Below are 14,265 nucleotides of genomic sequence, written 5' to 3' on the forward strand. Positions count from 1 at the left end.
TTGTGCTGCTAAGGTTAAAATCCAGGGTAGTGGCCAGGTACGGTGGCTCACACCTGTAATCCCAGCACTTTGGGAGGCTAAGGCAGGTGGATCACCTGAGGTCAGGAGTTTTAGACCAGTCTCACTAACATGGAGAAACCCCCATCTCTACTAAAAATATAAAAATTAGCTGGGCGTGGTGGTGGGCACCTGTAATCCCAGCTACTCTGGAGGCTGAGGCAGGAGAATCGCCTGAACCTGGAAGGCAGAGGTTACAGTGAGCTGAGATCATGCCACTGCACTCCAGTCTGGGTGACAATAGCAAAACTTCATCTCAAAAATAAATAAATAAATAAATAAATAAATAAATAATTCAGATTACTCTATGGTTTCCTGGGGCTGTTGTAAAAAAAAAAAAATGCTACAAACTGGGTGGCTTAAAGCAAGGGAAACTTATTGTCTTCGAGTTCTGGAGGTTAGAAGTCCAAATCAAGGTGTTGGCAGGGCCATGCTCCCTCTAAAGCAGTGGTCCCCAACCTTTTTGGCACCAGGGACAAGTTTTGTGGAAGACAGTTTTTCCACCGACCAGGGTGGGGGTTGGGTGGGTGGTTTTGGGGTGATTCAAGTGTATTACATTCATTGTACCCTTTATTTCTACTACTACATTGTAATATATAATTAAATAATTATACAACTCACATTCCATAATGTGGAATCAGTGGGAGCCTGAGCTTATTTTCCTGCAACAAGATGTTCCCATCTGGGGGTGATGGGAGACAGTGATAGATGATCAGGCATTAGATTCTCATAAGGAGCATGCAGCCAAGATCCCTCTCATGCATAGCTCACAACAGGGTCTGTGCTCCTTTGAGAATCGAATGCCTCCACTGATCTGACAGGAGGTATTGCAAGCGATGGGGAGTGGTTCTAAATACAGATGAAGCTCCGCTCATCTGCCTGCTGCTAACCTCCTGCTCTGTGGCCCAGTTCCTAACAGGCCATGGATGAGTGCAAGTCCATGGCCCAGGGGTCCGGGACCCCTGCTCTAAAGGATCTAGGAAAGAATCCTTCCTTGCCTCTTCTGAGCTCCCCGTGGTGGCCACCGATCCTTGACATTTCTGGTCTTGTAACTGCATAATGCCAATCTCTGCTTCTTTTGTCCCTTGGTACTTCCCAGTGTCTCTGTCTTCACAGGTCTTCCCTTTTCTTATAAGGATATGATGTTATTGAATTAGGGGCAGGGCACGGTGGCTCATGCCTATAATCCCAGCACTTTGGGAGGCCGAGGTGGGCGGATCACCTGAGGTTAGGAGTTGGAGACGAGCCTGGCCAACATGGCAAAACCCCGTCTCTACTAAAAATACAAAAATTAGCCAGGTGTGGTGGTGGGTGCCTGTAATCCCAGCTACTCGGGAGGCTGAAGCAGGAGAATCGCTCGAACCCACGAGGCAGAGGTTGCAGTGGGCTGAGATCATGCCACTGCACTCCAGCCTGGCTACAGAGCAAGCTGACTCAAAAAAAAATGTAGGCCCCTGGGAAGGATGCCTGGCACACTCAGAGGTGGGACAGTGGTGACAGTCCTGACACTTTCCCTTCTGGAGAGCATGGACCCTTGGTCTTGGCCATACAGCCAAGCCTGGCCCAGTCTGCCTGTCCCCCCCACTCCCAGGGACTGGGCCCTTCCTGCCCAGGAGCTATCCTGATTCTGCAGCCCTCGGGCTTTATTGCTTTTCCTGCTTAATGAGGTGAGGTTGCTCGCCCACAGGCAATTCCTGTAAAAGCCATTTGGATGACCCAATGGGGTGAGTTTACAGGGAAGTGCTCCCCAAGGGCTAGGCTGGCTGGAAGCAGATACTTTGCCCCCTTCCAAGGATGGTAATGAGGTTTGACGCTTCCAGTGGGGGCAGGGGATGCTCTGGGCGCCAAAAGCCCTGGCCTGGGGTCAAAAGATCTGGGCTCCAGGCCCAGCCGGGCTAGCTAGGCAGTCTCCTGTCTGAGCTGTACTCGCCCCATGGGTGAAATGGGGATACAGGCACATATGTTACAGCCTACAGTCTGTGTGTAACAGAGAACCATAAGCCGGCGGGTGGGGGTTGGGGGTTATTTCTCATGGTTCTGGAGGCAAGGAGTTGGAGATCAGGGTGACTGCATAGTCAGGTTCTGGTGAGAGCCGTCGTCCAGGTTGCAGACTACGGTCCTCTCATTTCATCCCCACTTGGAGGGAAGAGGCAAGAGAACTCTCTGGAACCTCTGCTATAAGAGCACTAATCCCATTAATCCCATTCACGAGGCCTCCACTTTCGAGATCTGTTCACCTCCCAAAGGCCCCACCTCCTAATCACAGCACATAGGGGTTTGGGTTCAACATAGGAATTTTTTTTTTTTTTGAGATAGTGTCTCACACAGTGTCGCCAGGCTGGAGTGCAGTGGCGCAATCTCTGGTCACTGCAACCTCCACCTCCCGGGCTCAAACAATCCTCCCATCTCAGCCTCCTGAGTAGCTAGGACCACAGGCATGCACCACCACACCTGGCTAACTTTTTGTACTTTTAGTAGAGAAGAGATTTCACCATGTTGCTCAGGTTGGTCTTGAACTCGTGGGCTTAAGCAATTTGCCCACGTTGGCCTCCCAAAGTGTTGGGATTACAGGTGTGAGCCACCATGTTCAACCTCAACATATGAATTTCAGAGTGACCCATTCAGTCCATCACAGCCTCCTGCAGGATTACAGATGTAGAATCAGTCTGTAATCCACAAAGTTCTAAGCAAAAGAAAAGAAGTACTAATATCACTATTGCTATTGCTATTGTTATTATCAGCACCCAAGACCTTCCCCAGTCCCTGTGAGTGGCATATTAAGATGATCCCAAAGACGCTCTACTTCTCTAAGCCCATAATATTCACAGGTTCCACCCCTTTGATTGTGGGCAGAACCTGGGAATATTATGATCTGACTGCCATGGTTACCGTGTATGACAAAAGGGGGATTAGCCTGGGTGGGCCTGACCTAATTAGAGAGCCCTCAAATAGGACTGGCTTTTTTTTTTTTTTTTTTTTGAGACCGACTCTCGCTCTGTGGCCTAGACTGGAGTGCAGTGGCATGATCTCGGCTCACTGCAACCTCTGCCTCCCGGGTTCAGGCGATTCTCCTGCCTCAGCCTCCTATAATACTGGCTCTTACTGGCCAAGGAGGTTCAAAGTATGAGAGGGATTCAGCGTGAGAGAGATTTTCCATTGCAGGCTTTGGAGATGAAGGTGGCCACATGGTGGGGAATATGGGAGGCCTCTAGAAGCTGCAAAGAGCCCCCCAGTGACAGCTAGCAAGGAAATGGGGACCTCAGTCCTATGGCCCCACGGAACTGAATGACCTTGGAAGGGGATTTGTCCCCAGATCCTCCAGACAAGAACTCAGCCTGACCAGCATCTTGCATTTCAGCCTTGTGATGAGCAGAGAACTCAGCCATGCCAGACTCTGGACCAACACAGCTGTGAGCTCATACATGGATATTGTTTTAATCTGCTAGGTCTGGGATCATTTATTACACAGCCACAGAAAACTAATATACCCTCTGTCAAGGAAGCCTGAAAATGGAAGGCTCCTGCTCAATCTACCCTCCCAGTATAGTCTGGTGGTTAGAGACAAGGGCTCTGGACTCAGACGGAATGATGCTCGAATCTTGGCAATTCCATCCACTGGCTGTGGAATGTTGTCCACAATCCCTTGTTCACCTCTTATATCCTCAGTTTCCTCCTCTGTGAAATAGCAGTGGAAATAAAATGCACGGAAATCATCAGAGTAGGGTATGCGTCGTAAGGACATATAGTAATAGCTCAAGAAACACTGTATATGTTAAATATTAGAAACCAGCTGAGAACTAACACCAATGCACCAGTGTTCTTCAATGAACTGCCCACATACCAAAGAAGATAGGGAGGAGCCCAGATCTGCTGCTCTGGAAGCTACAGGCCAATTAGGGAATCAGGAACCTGAACAGAAAAACCACAATTTTGGGGAAAGTAGATGGTACATGTGTTATGTTCTTGTGGACACGGCGGGGCAAAGACAAGACCTTAGATCTTTGAACTCCCCCTTGGAGTCTGGCATAGGCCTGAGTGGAGCTCCCTCCTCAAGACTCCCTTTGCATTGGCTTCCCTGAGGAAGGATTTGTATTTAGAGTTCTGCTGTGGAACCTCTTTCTCTTGGTCTAAAATGAAGCCTGAGACCACGGCCTTACACCTTTAAGGGAGGAGGTGGCCCTGGGCCCAGGAAGAGGGTGGGTCCAGTCTCCCAGTTCTGTCCCTGGCATGTACTCTCCCCAGGCCTATCCACCCCCAAATCCTCCCAGGCTCCAAACCCTGAGGCCCCACCAGCTGTCCCTCAAGAAATCACTGAGGCTGGGCACAGTGGCTCACACCTATAATCCCAGCACTTTGGGAGGCTGGGGCAGGTGGATCACTTGAGGCCAGGAGTTCAAGACCAGCCTGGCCAATATGGTGAAACCCCATCTCTACTGAAAATACACAAATTAGCCAGGCATGGTGGCGGGCGCCTGTAATCCCAGCTACTCGGGAGGCTGAGACAGGAGAATCACTTGAGCCTGGAAGGTGGAGGTTGCAGTGAGCCAAGATTGCACCACAGCACTCCAGCCTGGGTGACAGAGAGAGATTCTGTCTAAAAAATAAAATAAAATAAAGAAAAGGAAAGAAAAAAGAAATCGCCGAGCCCTCTCTATACACATAAGCACAGCCTTGACCGAAGTCCTGACGACTGGGCATGCAGCTCAAATCCCCAGGGAGATACCGCTGCACACACACTAGGGGTGGCCATCATCCAAAAGACAGACCATAGCAAGCGCTGGAGAGGATGTGGGGCAACTGAAACCCTGGTACGCTGCTGGTGACAAGCAAGAGGGCGTAGCTGGTTTGGAAAACAGCTTGGCAGTTCCTCAAATGGTTAAGTATGAAATTAAGCAAATGGTTACATGTAAATACGACCCGGCAATTCCACTCCTAAGTATACATCCAAGAGGAATGTCAACATATGTCCACGCAAAACCTGTACACAGACATTCAGGGCAGCATTATTCATAGTAGCCAAGAAGTAAAAACAGCTCAAATGTTTATGAGCTGATGAGTGGGTAAACAAAATGTGGGACAGTCATACAAAGGGACACTATAGGGCCGTATAAAAGGGACCAGGCCCTGATGCAGGCTGTGAGACAGATGAACCTTTAAAACGGTACGCTAAGTGAAAGAAGCCAGACACAGCAGGCCACAGAAGGTATGACTCCGCTGACATCCAAGTCCAGAGCAGGCAAATCCAGAGAGACAGAAAGTGGATCAGTCATTGCCAGACGTTGGGGGAGGGGAGAATGGGAGTCATTACTAATAGGTATGGGGTTTCTTTTGGGGGTAAAACTGCTAGTGGTGATGGTTGCACAGCTTTGTGAATATGCCAAAAAACAAAACCAAAACAAAAAAAACCCCACTAAATTCTATACTTTTTTTTTTTTTTTTTTTTTTTTTTGAGACAGTTTCCCTCTATTACTCAGGCTGGAGTGCAGTGGCACGATCTTGGCTCACTGCAACCTCTGCCTCCTGGGTTCAAGCAATTTTCCTGCCTCAGCCTCCTGGGATTACAGGCATATGCCACCACACTTGGCTTTTTTTTTTTTTTTTTTTGTGACGTGTTCTCCCTCTGTTGTCTAGGCTAGAGTGCAGTGGTGCCATCTTGGCTCACTGAAACATCTGCCTCCTGGGTTTAAGCAATTCTCCCACCTCAGCCTCCCAAGTAGGTGGGACTACAGGCATGCACCACCACACTCGGCTACTTTTTGTATTTTTTTGTAGAGACAGGGTTCTGCCATGTTGCCCAGACTGGTCTCAAGCTCCTGGAGTCAAGCAATCCACCCGCCTGGGATATTTCTCACTGGCATAATCAGCACTGAAAGATCATTGAAAAGGGACTTGTATGATCCAGGGGTCACTGTTATTTAATGCGCTCCCCTCATCTCTTGCAGGTTGTGACTTCAGTATACCCTCTCATGAAGCCTTTCCTGGCTCCTCATCTGTAAGTGTGACCACCGAGCCCCCTATCTCCCAATTCCCTTTTCCTGCTTTATTGTTCTCTTTAGCGTTTAATACCATCTGACATTCCATACCTTACCTTGTCCTTGTCTGATGTCTGTCATCCCAACTAGAAGTGCTAGGAGGCAAGTACTAGGAAGCAGGGTTTTTTCTCTTTTTAGATGAAATTTTGCTCTTGTTGCCCAGGCTGGGGTACAGTGGCGCAATCTCGGCTCACTGCAAGCTCCACCTCCCGGGTTCAATTGATTCTCCTGCCTCGGCTTCCCAAGTAGCTGGGACTACAGGTGCCCGCCATCACGCCCGGCTAATTTTTGTATTTTTAGTAGAGACGGGGTTTCACTCTGTTGGCCAGGCTGGTCTCGAACTCCTGACGTCATGACCCACCCAGGAGGCAGGGTTTTTGTCTGCGTGGTTCACTGCTAAGTCCCCAGCACTAGGAGGAGAGGACCTAACATATAGGAGGCACTCAGCAAATTTCCATGAACGAATGAATGGAGGGATAGATGAATGAATTAATCTGTATCTCCAATGGCTTTGTCCTCTCGTATATCAGCTTTGTTCTACATCTTACACTTAGGAGGTGATTCAATTAAACATTGCTTTTTTTTTTTTTTTTTTGCATGTTTGGTGGTTTTTGTTTGTTTGTTTTGAGACAGCATCTCAATCTTTCCCCTAGGCTGGTATGCAATGACACCAACACCACTCACTGCAGCCTCAACTTCCCAAACTCAGGTGATTCTCCCACCTCAACTCCCCGAGTAGCTGGGACTACAGGCACGCACCACCACACCAGCTACGTTTTGTATTTTTAGTAGAGATGGGGTTTTGCTATGTTGCTGAAGCTGGTCTCAAACTTCTGGCCTCAAGCCATCCATTCGCCCAACTCGGCCCCCTAAAGTGCTGGGATTACGCTCATGAGCCACTGCACCCAGCCAACCATTGTTGAGTGAGCAAGTAAATGAACCAATCAATGAATTTCTCCCTGCGTAGTGAAGCTCCCGCTTTTTGAGGTAACCCAGACTTTCCATTTGTATGTTTCCTGAGTCCCTGACTGTACATTTTTCCTGCATATTGTCTCCAGGACTAAGAGAATGGAGCCTTTTGCCAAGAAGAGGTTGAGTTCTCAGGCCTCCAGTTTAGATTAAATAGTGGTTTTACAGGGGGAAAAAAAAGTGAGAAACCCCCCAGAAGTTGTGGGGAGCTGAGAGGGAGTGGGAAGAGGGTTCCCCAGGGACAAACTCCTCCTTGCCCCCCTGCCCAGTGCCCCAGGGCACACTGCCCAGTGGGTGAAAGCAGCCAGACACACGGGCTCACTGCAGTTAGCAAGCAAACCTAAGTGTATCAAGATGAGCCCACTGACGCCAGCTGCGCTGAGTGGATCTGGAATGAATTGGGGGTTGTTAAGATCGCCGACTTAAGCCTCTTCTTACAGGAAAAATATTTATTTCACTGAGCTCTGCTTTTTGGAAAGCTGCGCCTGTAACAGTCTGCATCGATCTAGCAGAGTTTTGGCTACTGCTGGGTTTTGTCTCCCTCCTGTCTTGGTTGGCGTGGACTGTGTGTGTGTGTGTGTGTGTGTGTGTGTGTCCACAGCACACCCTCCCATTATTAAGCAATCAGCCAAAAGACTCAGCCAGGACACTCTGCTCTTCTTTAACCAGAAAAAAGATGAACACGAACTGAGTTCGTGGCATGAGGCACGAGACCTTCATGTTTTATCTTCAAAGATGCCTGCTTGAAACCAGCAATTCTTTCTTTCTTTCCCTTTTTATCTAGTAAATTGCTCCCTCTACCTCCTCCCAGTTTGGGAAAAAAATACAGACAAGTATGAAGAAGAAAGTAAAAGTCACTCCTATGGTTAGGTTAGGGTTGACTGCAGAATTGTTCTTTCCTTTTTGAGACGGAGTCTCACTGTTGCCCAGGCTGGAGTGCAGTGGCGTGATCTCGGCTCACTGCAACCTCTGCCTCCTGGGTTCAAGTGATTCTCCTGCCTCAGCCTCCTGAGCAGCTGGGACTACAGGCCCGCATCACCACGCCCAGCTAATTTTTGTATTTTTAGTAGAGACAGGGTTTCACCATGTTGGCCAGGCTGACCTTTTCTTTTCTAATCTTTGGAGTTGAAGGGCCTGGGTTTGAATCCTAGCTCTGCTACTTGTTGGCTGTGTAACCCTGAGAATCATGTCACCACTTGGAACCTCTGTTTCCTCATCTGTAAAATGGTGTAACAATAGTACCTACCTCTTTGATTGTTGGGAGGAGTAAACAAGAGAAAGTATATATAGAGCTTAGTGAAGGTTCAGCAACAGTAAATGCAAACGGTCCCTATTTTAGAGGAGAAATATATACAATTTTTATCTCTTTTTCATAAAACAATATAGTGTATACAGTTTTCTGTTTCATTGCCTCATTTTAGAGGCAGAGCCTTGCTGTGTTGCCCAGGCTGGCCTCAAACTCCTGTCTGTGTTCAAGTGATCCTCCTGCCTCAGCCTCCTGAGTAGCCGGGATTACAGGCACCCGCCACCACACCCGGCTAATTTTTGTACTTTTAGTAGAGACAGGGTTTCACCACATTGGTCAGGCTGGTCTCAAACTCCTGACCTTGTGATCCACCCACATTGGCCTTCCAAAGTGCTGGGATTACAAGGTGTGAGCCACCGCGCCCAGCCAACTCATAAGCATTTCTTTTTTTTTGAGATGGAATCTCGCTCTCTCGCCCAGGTTGGAGTGCAGTAGCATGATCTTGGCTCACTGCAAGCTCCGCCTCCCGGGTTCACGCCATTCTCCTGCCTCAGCCTCCCGAGTAGCTGGGACTACAGGCGCCCGCCAGCAAACCTGGCTAATTTTTTCTATTTTTTAGTAGAGACGGGGTTTCACAGTGTTAGCCAGGATAGTCTCGATCTCCTGACCTCGTGATCCGCCCGCCTCGGCCTCTCAAAGTGCTGGGATTACAAGCATGAGCCACCGTGCCCAGCCAAGCATTTCTAATGACTGCAAAATAGTCCATACATTAGTTTTTAAACCGTGTCCTATGGATGGAAATAGAGGTTGCTTCCACAATATTATAAAGATTGCTGTGATAAACATCTCTAGACTCAAATCTTGATCTATGTTTGAGGCTCTGTCTTTAGGATGAATTCTCAGAAGTTAAATGATTGATCAAACAGTATGATCACTTCGAAGAGCCTTGATATACCATACTTAGCACTGCAAGCTGCTTTCTAGAAAGATTAGCTACAGATGTGTATGAGAGAACCCTCGCAAAGCGAGGCGGCTCATGCCTATAGTCCCAACACTTTGGGAGGCCGAGGTAGGAGGATCGCTTGAGCCCAGGAGTTCAAGACCAGCCCTGGCAACATAGTGAGACCCCATCTTCTCCACACACACAAAGAAAGAGGCCAGGCATGGTGGTTCACGCCTATAATCCCAGCACTTCAGCAGGCCTGGGCAGGCGGATCACTTGAGGTCAGGAGTTCGAGACCAGCCTGGCCAACATGGCAAAACCTCATCTCTACTAAAAATACAAAAATTAGCCAGGCATGGTGGCATATGCCTGTAATCCCAGCTACTCGGGAGGCTGAGGCAGGAGAATTGCTTAAACCTGGGAGGTGGTGGTTGCAGTGAGCCGAGATCACACTGCTGCACTCTAGCCTGGGCAACACAGTGAGACTCTATCTCAAAAAAAAAAAAAAAAAAAAAACCAAGGAGAGGAGAGAGACCCATCTTACCACATCCCAGCTGCATTGAAGATTATTACCTTTTAGTTATTGTTAATTTGACAGGCAAAAATGACATCTCATTCTTAAATCTGCACTTTAAAAATTTCACCCAGTATTTTTCTAATACTAGTTTTATTGGCTACAATGTGTTAAGTGTTTACTATATGCCAAACATAGGGTAAATATCTTTTTCTTTTTCTTTTTCTTTTTTTTTTTTTTTGAGACGGAGTCTCACTCTGTCCACCAGGCTGGAGTGCAGTAGTGCGATCTCAGCTCACTGCAAGCTCCGCCTCCTGGGTTCACGCCATTCTCCTGCCTCAGCCTCCCTTGTAGCTGGGACTACAGGCGCCCGCCAGTGCGCCCGGCTAATTTTTTGTATTTTTAGTAGAGACGGGGTTTCACCGTGGTCTCGATCTCCTGACCTTGTGATCCGCCCGCCTCGGCCTCCCAAAGTGCTGGGATTACAAGCGTGAGCCACCGTGCCCGGCCGGTAAATATCTTTTTCATTTTTTAGACAGAGACAGAGTCTTACCTGTTGCCCAGGCTGGAGTGCAGTGGTGCGATCATACTTCACTACACCCTTGAACTCTTGGGCTCAAGGGATCCTTCTGCATCAGCCTCCCTTTTAAGTAGCTAGGACTACAGGTGCACCACCATGCCTGGCTAATTGTTGTTGTTGTTGTTGTTTTTTTTTTTTTTTTTTGTAGTAACGGGGCCTCAGTATGTTGCCCAGGCTGGTCTCAAACTCCTGGGCTCAAGTGATCCTCCTACCTCGGCCTCCCAAAGTACTGGGATTATAGGTGTAAGACACCACACCCAGCCTCCATAAAATGCTTTAATCAAACTTCTGTGTATATACCCAAAAGAAGCAAAAGCAGGGACTCTAACAAATATTTGTACATCTATATTCACAGCCACATCATCCATCATAGCCAAAAGGTGCAAGAGATCCAAATGTCCATTGACAGATGAATAGATACACAAAATGTGGTGTGTATATATGCAAGGAGATATTATTCAGCCTTAAAAAGGAAAAAAATTTTGACCCATGTGACAATATGGATGAACCATGAAGACATTATGTTAAGACAACATGCCCATTACACAAGGACAAGTATTGTATGATTCCTTTTATATGAGGTTCCTAGAGTACTCAAATTCAGAGACAGAAATCAGAATGTTTGAACTGGGTGAGGTGGCTCACACCTGTAATCCCAGCACTTTGGGAGACCAAGCTGGGAGGACTGCTTGAGCCCAGGAGTTCAAGACCAGCCTGGACAACAGAGTGAGATCCTATCTCTAAAAAATAAAACTTTTTAAAATTAGCCAGGTGTGGTGGCACATGCCTACTACTCAGGAGGCTGAGGCGGGAGGATTGATTAGACTCAGGAGATCAACGTTACAGTGGGCTGTAACTGCCCCACTGCACTGCAGCCTGGGAAACAGAGCGAGATTCTGTCTCAAAAAAAAAAAAAAAAAAAAAAATTCTAATCAATCTTTGCAACGTGTTCTTTTATAAGATGTTATTATTACCCTCCATCCTTCTTTAAAAGATGATGAAACTAAGGCTCAGAGAGGTGAAACACATTCCTAGAGCCACACAGCTTCTAAATGGTGAAGACAGGTTTAGATGCCAGGTCTTAGTCTCCAAGGCTACATTATCCTGCAAATTCTGGTGGACCTGGGAGGTAAAGGGGAAATACAGTCAAGCTCAGGGTGGCAGATGGAGTTAGCAAGTACACAGTGCCAAACGGAACTGCTGGTCCTGAGAGCTCAGAGTTCAGTTCTAAATTTATTCTCTCTGACCTTATTGTGGGTTCTAAATTTGGCCAAACAAGTTCTTCCAGACCGATTAGTGACGTGGATACATTGTTTTGAAGATAAAACCCTTTTCCTGGTATGAAATAAAAAAAATAATAATACAACGTTTGCTTGCAGAAGCCATCCTGCCGCTGGTTAACAGCCATCTGAAAATGATTCTGGGTTTTCCACCTGATGGTGGACACATGTACTTGTTGGCCGATTTCTTGGGGCCAGTGATTAAAACCATTTCCTGAACCGAAGTCTGAATTTCTCCTCCTGAATGAACCAGAAACAAAACATCAGGAAATATCCAGGCATAAAAATTCTAACCAGGGCCGGGTATGGTGGCTTACGACTGTAATCCCAGCACTTTGGGAGGCTGACGGGGGTGGATCACCTGAGGTCAGGAGTTCAGGACCAGCCTGGCTAACATGGCAAAACCCTGTCTCTACTAAAAATACAAAAATTAGCCAGACATGGTGGCAGGCACCTGTAATCGCAGCTACTCGGGAGGCTGAGGCAGGAGAATCACTTGAATCTGGGAGGCGGATGGGAGTGGAGGTTGCAGTGAGCCGAGATTGCACCATTGCATTCCAGCCTAGGTGACAAGAGCAAAACTCTGTCTCAAAAAAAAAAAAAAAAATCTCACCAGAACCAAACTTAAAATTCTCCCAAAATTACAAATTAAGACCAAAATAGGCCTCTTTGGGTGGTTTCCCGACCAGGGAGGAGTTACGGGGTCCTTGGAGACTCACCAGCCGAGTCCTGACTTTTCTGGGAAGGTATTGGGGTGACTGACATGTTTGTGACCCCTTCTCAGACACCCTGTCTCTGAGGAGGTGGAGGAGGCACGTGACCCACATGGTCTGGCCACTGATGACTGAACAAGCTACGGACACCGGACCCAGGAGAGACCATTCACTCACTGGCCACGAACACGACTTCAGATGCATGCCCCAAAAGGATGAGCCTGGGTACTGGATTCCCTCCCTCAGAAATGTGAATCAAGAGACACAGGATGTTCCTGCTGGTTCAGCTACTTGAGCTAAAAGGTCATGGATACCTGGATGTGGGGTGGTCATTCTGGGAGTACATCCATATAGAAAGAGGAGCAGGTGCTGTGGGATTCTGGATCCCAGTGATAGAGCTAAGTGGCTGGATCAAGCTTCACCTGAAACCCACGCTACTTGTCTTAGTCCATTTTGTGTTGCTATAAAAGAATACCTGTGACTGGGAAATGTATAAAGAAAAGAGGCTTATTTCATTTTATAATTCTGCAGGCTGAGACATTTAAAGGGATGGCTTTGACTTCTGGCAAGGGCCTACACGTTGCATCACCACATTCAGGAAAAGGGAAAACAGAAGGGAGACTGCAAAACAGGGGAAAACCTGAAGGTCATCATGACTTTATAATAACACACTCTCACAGCAATGGGTTAGATGGAGAACCAATTCAGTCTCACGAGAGTGACAGCAAGAACTCACTCACTAGTGAGAGGGTGGCACTTCCAAGCCATTCATGAGGAATTCACCTCCATAGCCCAAACACCTCCCACTAGGCCCTGACTCCCATCACTGCCACATTGGGGATCGAATTGCAACATGAGTTTTGCTGGAGACAGACACCCCCTACCCAAATCATAGCCCTAGCCCTGAACTTTCCGTTACATGAACCAACAAATCTTCCTTTAAATTAGTGTCATTGGGTTTTCTGGGATTTAACTTTTTCTTTTTTTTAACTTTTTTTTTGAGATAGGGTCTTGCTCTGTCACCCAGGCTGGAGTGCAGTGGCACGAACACAGCTCACTGTAGCCTCGACCTCCTGGGCTCAAGGGATCCTCCCGCCTCAGCACCCCCAACTTATGCCCTCCAAGTGGCTGGAACTACAGGAACCACCACACCTGGCTAATTTAAAAAACAAAATTTTGTAGAGGCCGGGTGCAGTGTCTCATGCCTGTAATTCCAGCACTTTGGGAGGCCGAGGTGAGTGGATCACTTGAGATCAGGAGTACGAGACCAACCTGACCAACATGGTGAAACCCCGTCTCTACTAAAAATACAAAACTTAGCCAGGCGTGGTGGCGCATGCCTGTAATTCCAGCTATTTGGGAGGCTGAGGCAGGAGAATCGCTTCAACGCGGGAGGCAGAGGTTGCAGTGAGCAAAAGTCATGCCACTGCACTCCAGCCTGGGCAACAGAATGAGACCGTCTAAAAAAAATAAAAAATTGTAGGTTTGTAGGGACACAGTCTCACTATGTTGCCCAGGCCAGTCTTCAACTCCTGGGCTCGAGTAATCCTCCTGTCTTTACCTCCCAAAGTGCTGGGATTATAGGCATGTACCACCGCACCCAGCCTAACATATTTTTAATAACCAAAAGAAACGTCTCCATAGCCTCGTGACCCATCCTTTTTTAAACCTGAAATTGGTAGAGTAGGTTTCTTATTCATAGAACCCAAACAAACATTCCTCCCTAAAGCAGGCAGAGGCTCTTTGGGAGCGTTTACATTCAAAACAGTGTCCCTGTAAGTCCCAAGTGACAAGTTCCCCTTTCCTGGTCTGAAGCATTCTGAGGAGAGGCAAAGAGGCTAAGGCTTAGCTGCAGGAACACGCTGTCCCCACGACAACCCCTTCTCAGCCATGGAACTGCTGTTATCAGAGTTGTGTTGTCTCTCAAAGGT

The 14,265-nt window shown here is 47.6% G+C and overlaps 1 protein-coding gene and 1 long non-coding RNA gene across 3 annotated transcripts in view; one reads left to right on the forward strand and one right to left on the reverse strand.

Annotated features, from left to right (window-relative positions):
* Nucleotides 1-14,265, reverse strand: part of RIPOR3 (RIPOR family member 3) — a 107,378-nt gene that overhangs the window by 63,665 nt on the left and 29,448 nt on the right. The gene's annotated exons all lie outside the window — the stretch shown is intronic.
* Nucleotides 5,196-12,849, forward strand: LOC117068924. The gene is made up of 3 exons (XR_004431315.1): nt 5,196-5,260; nt 6,000-6,049; nt 12,406-12,849. It is a non-coding gene; the product is annotated as an uncharacterized LOC117068924 (long non-coding RNA).

This window comes from Trachypithecus francoisi, unplaced genomic scaffold, assembly GCF_009764315.1.
Source record: "Trachypithecus francoisi isolate TF-2019V2 unplaced genomic scaffold, Tfra_2.0 Lachesis_group21, whole genome shotgun sequence".
In the NCBI taxonomy this organism is placed as follows: domain Eukaryota; kingdom Metazoa; phylum Chordata; class Mammalia; order Primates; family Cercopithecidae; genus Trachypithecus; species Trachypithecus francoisi.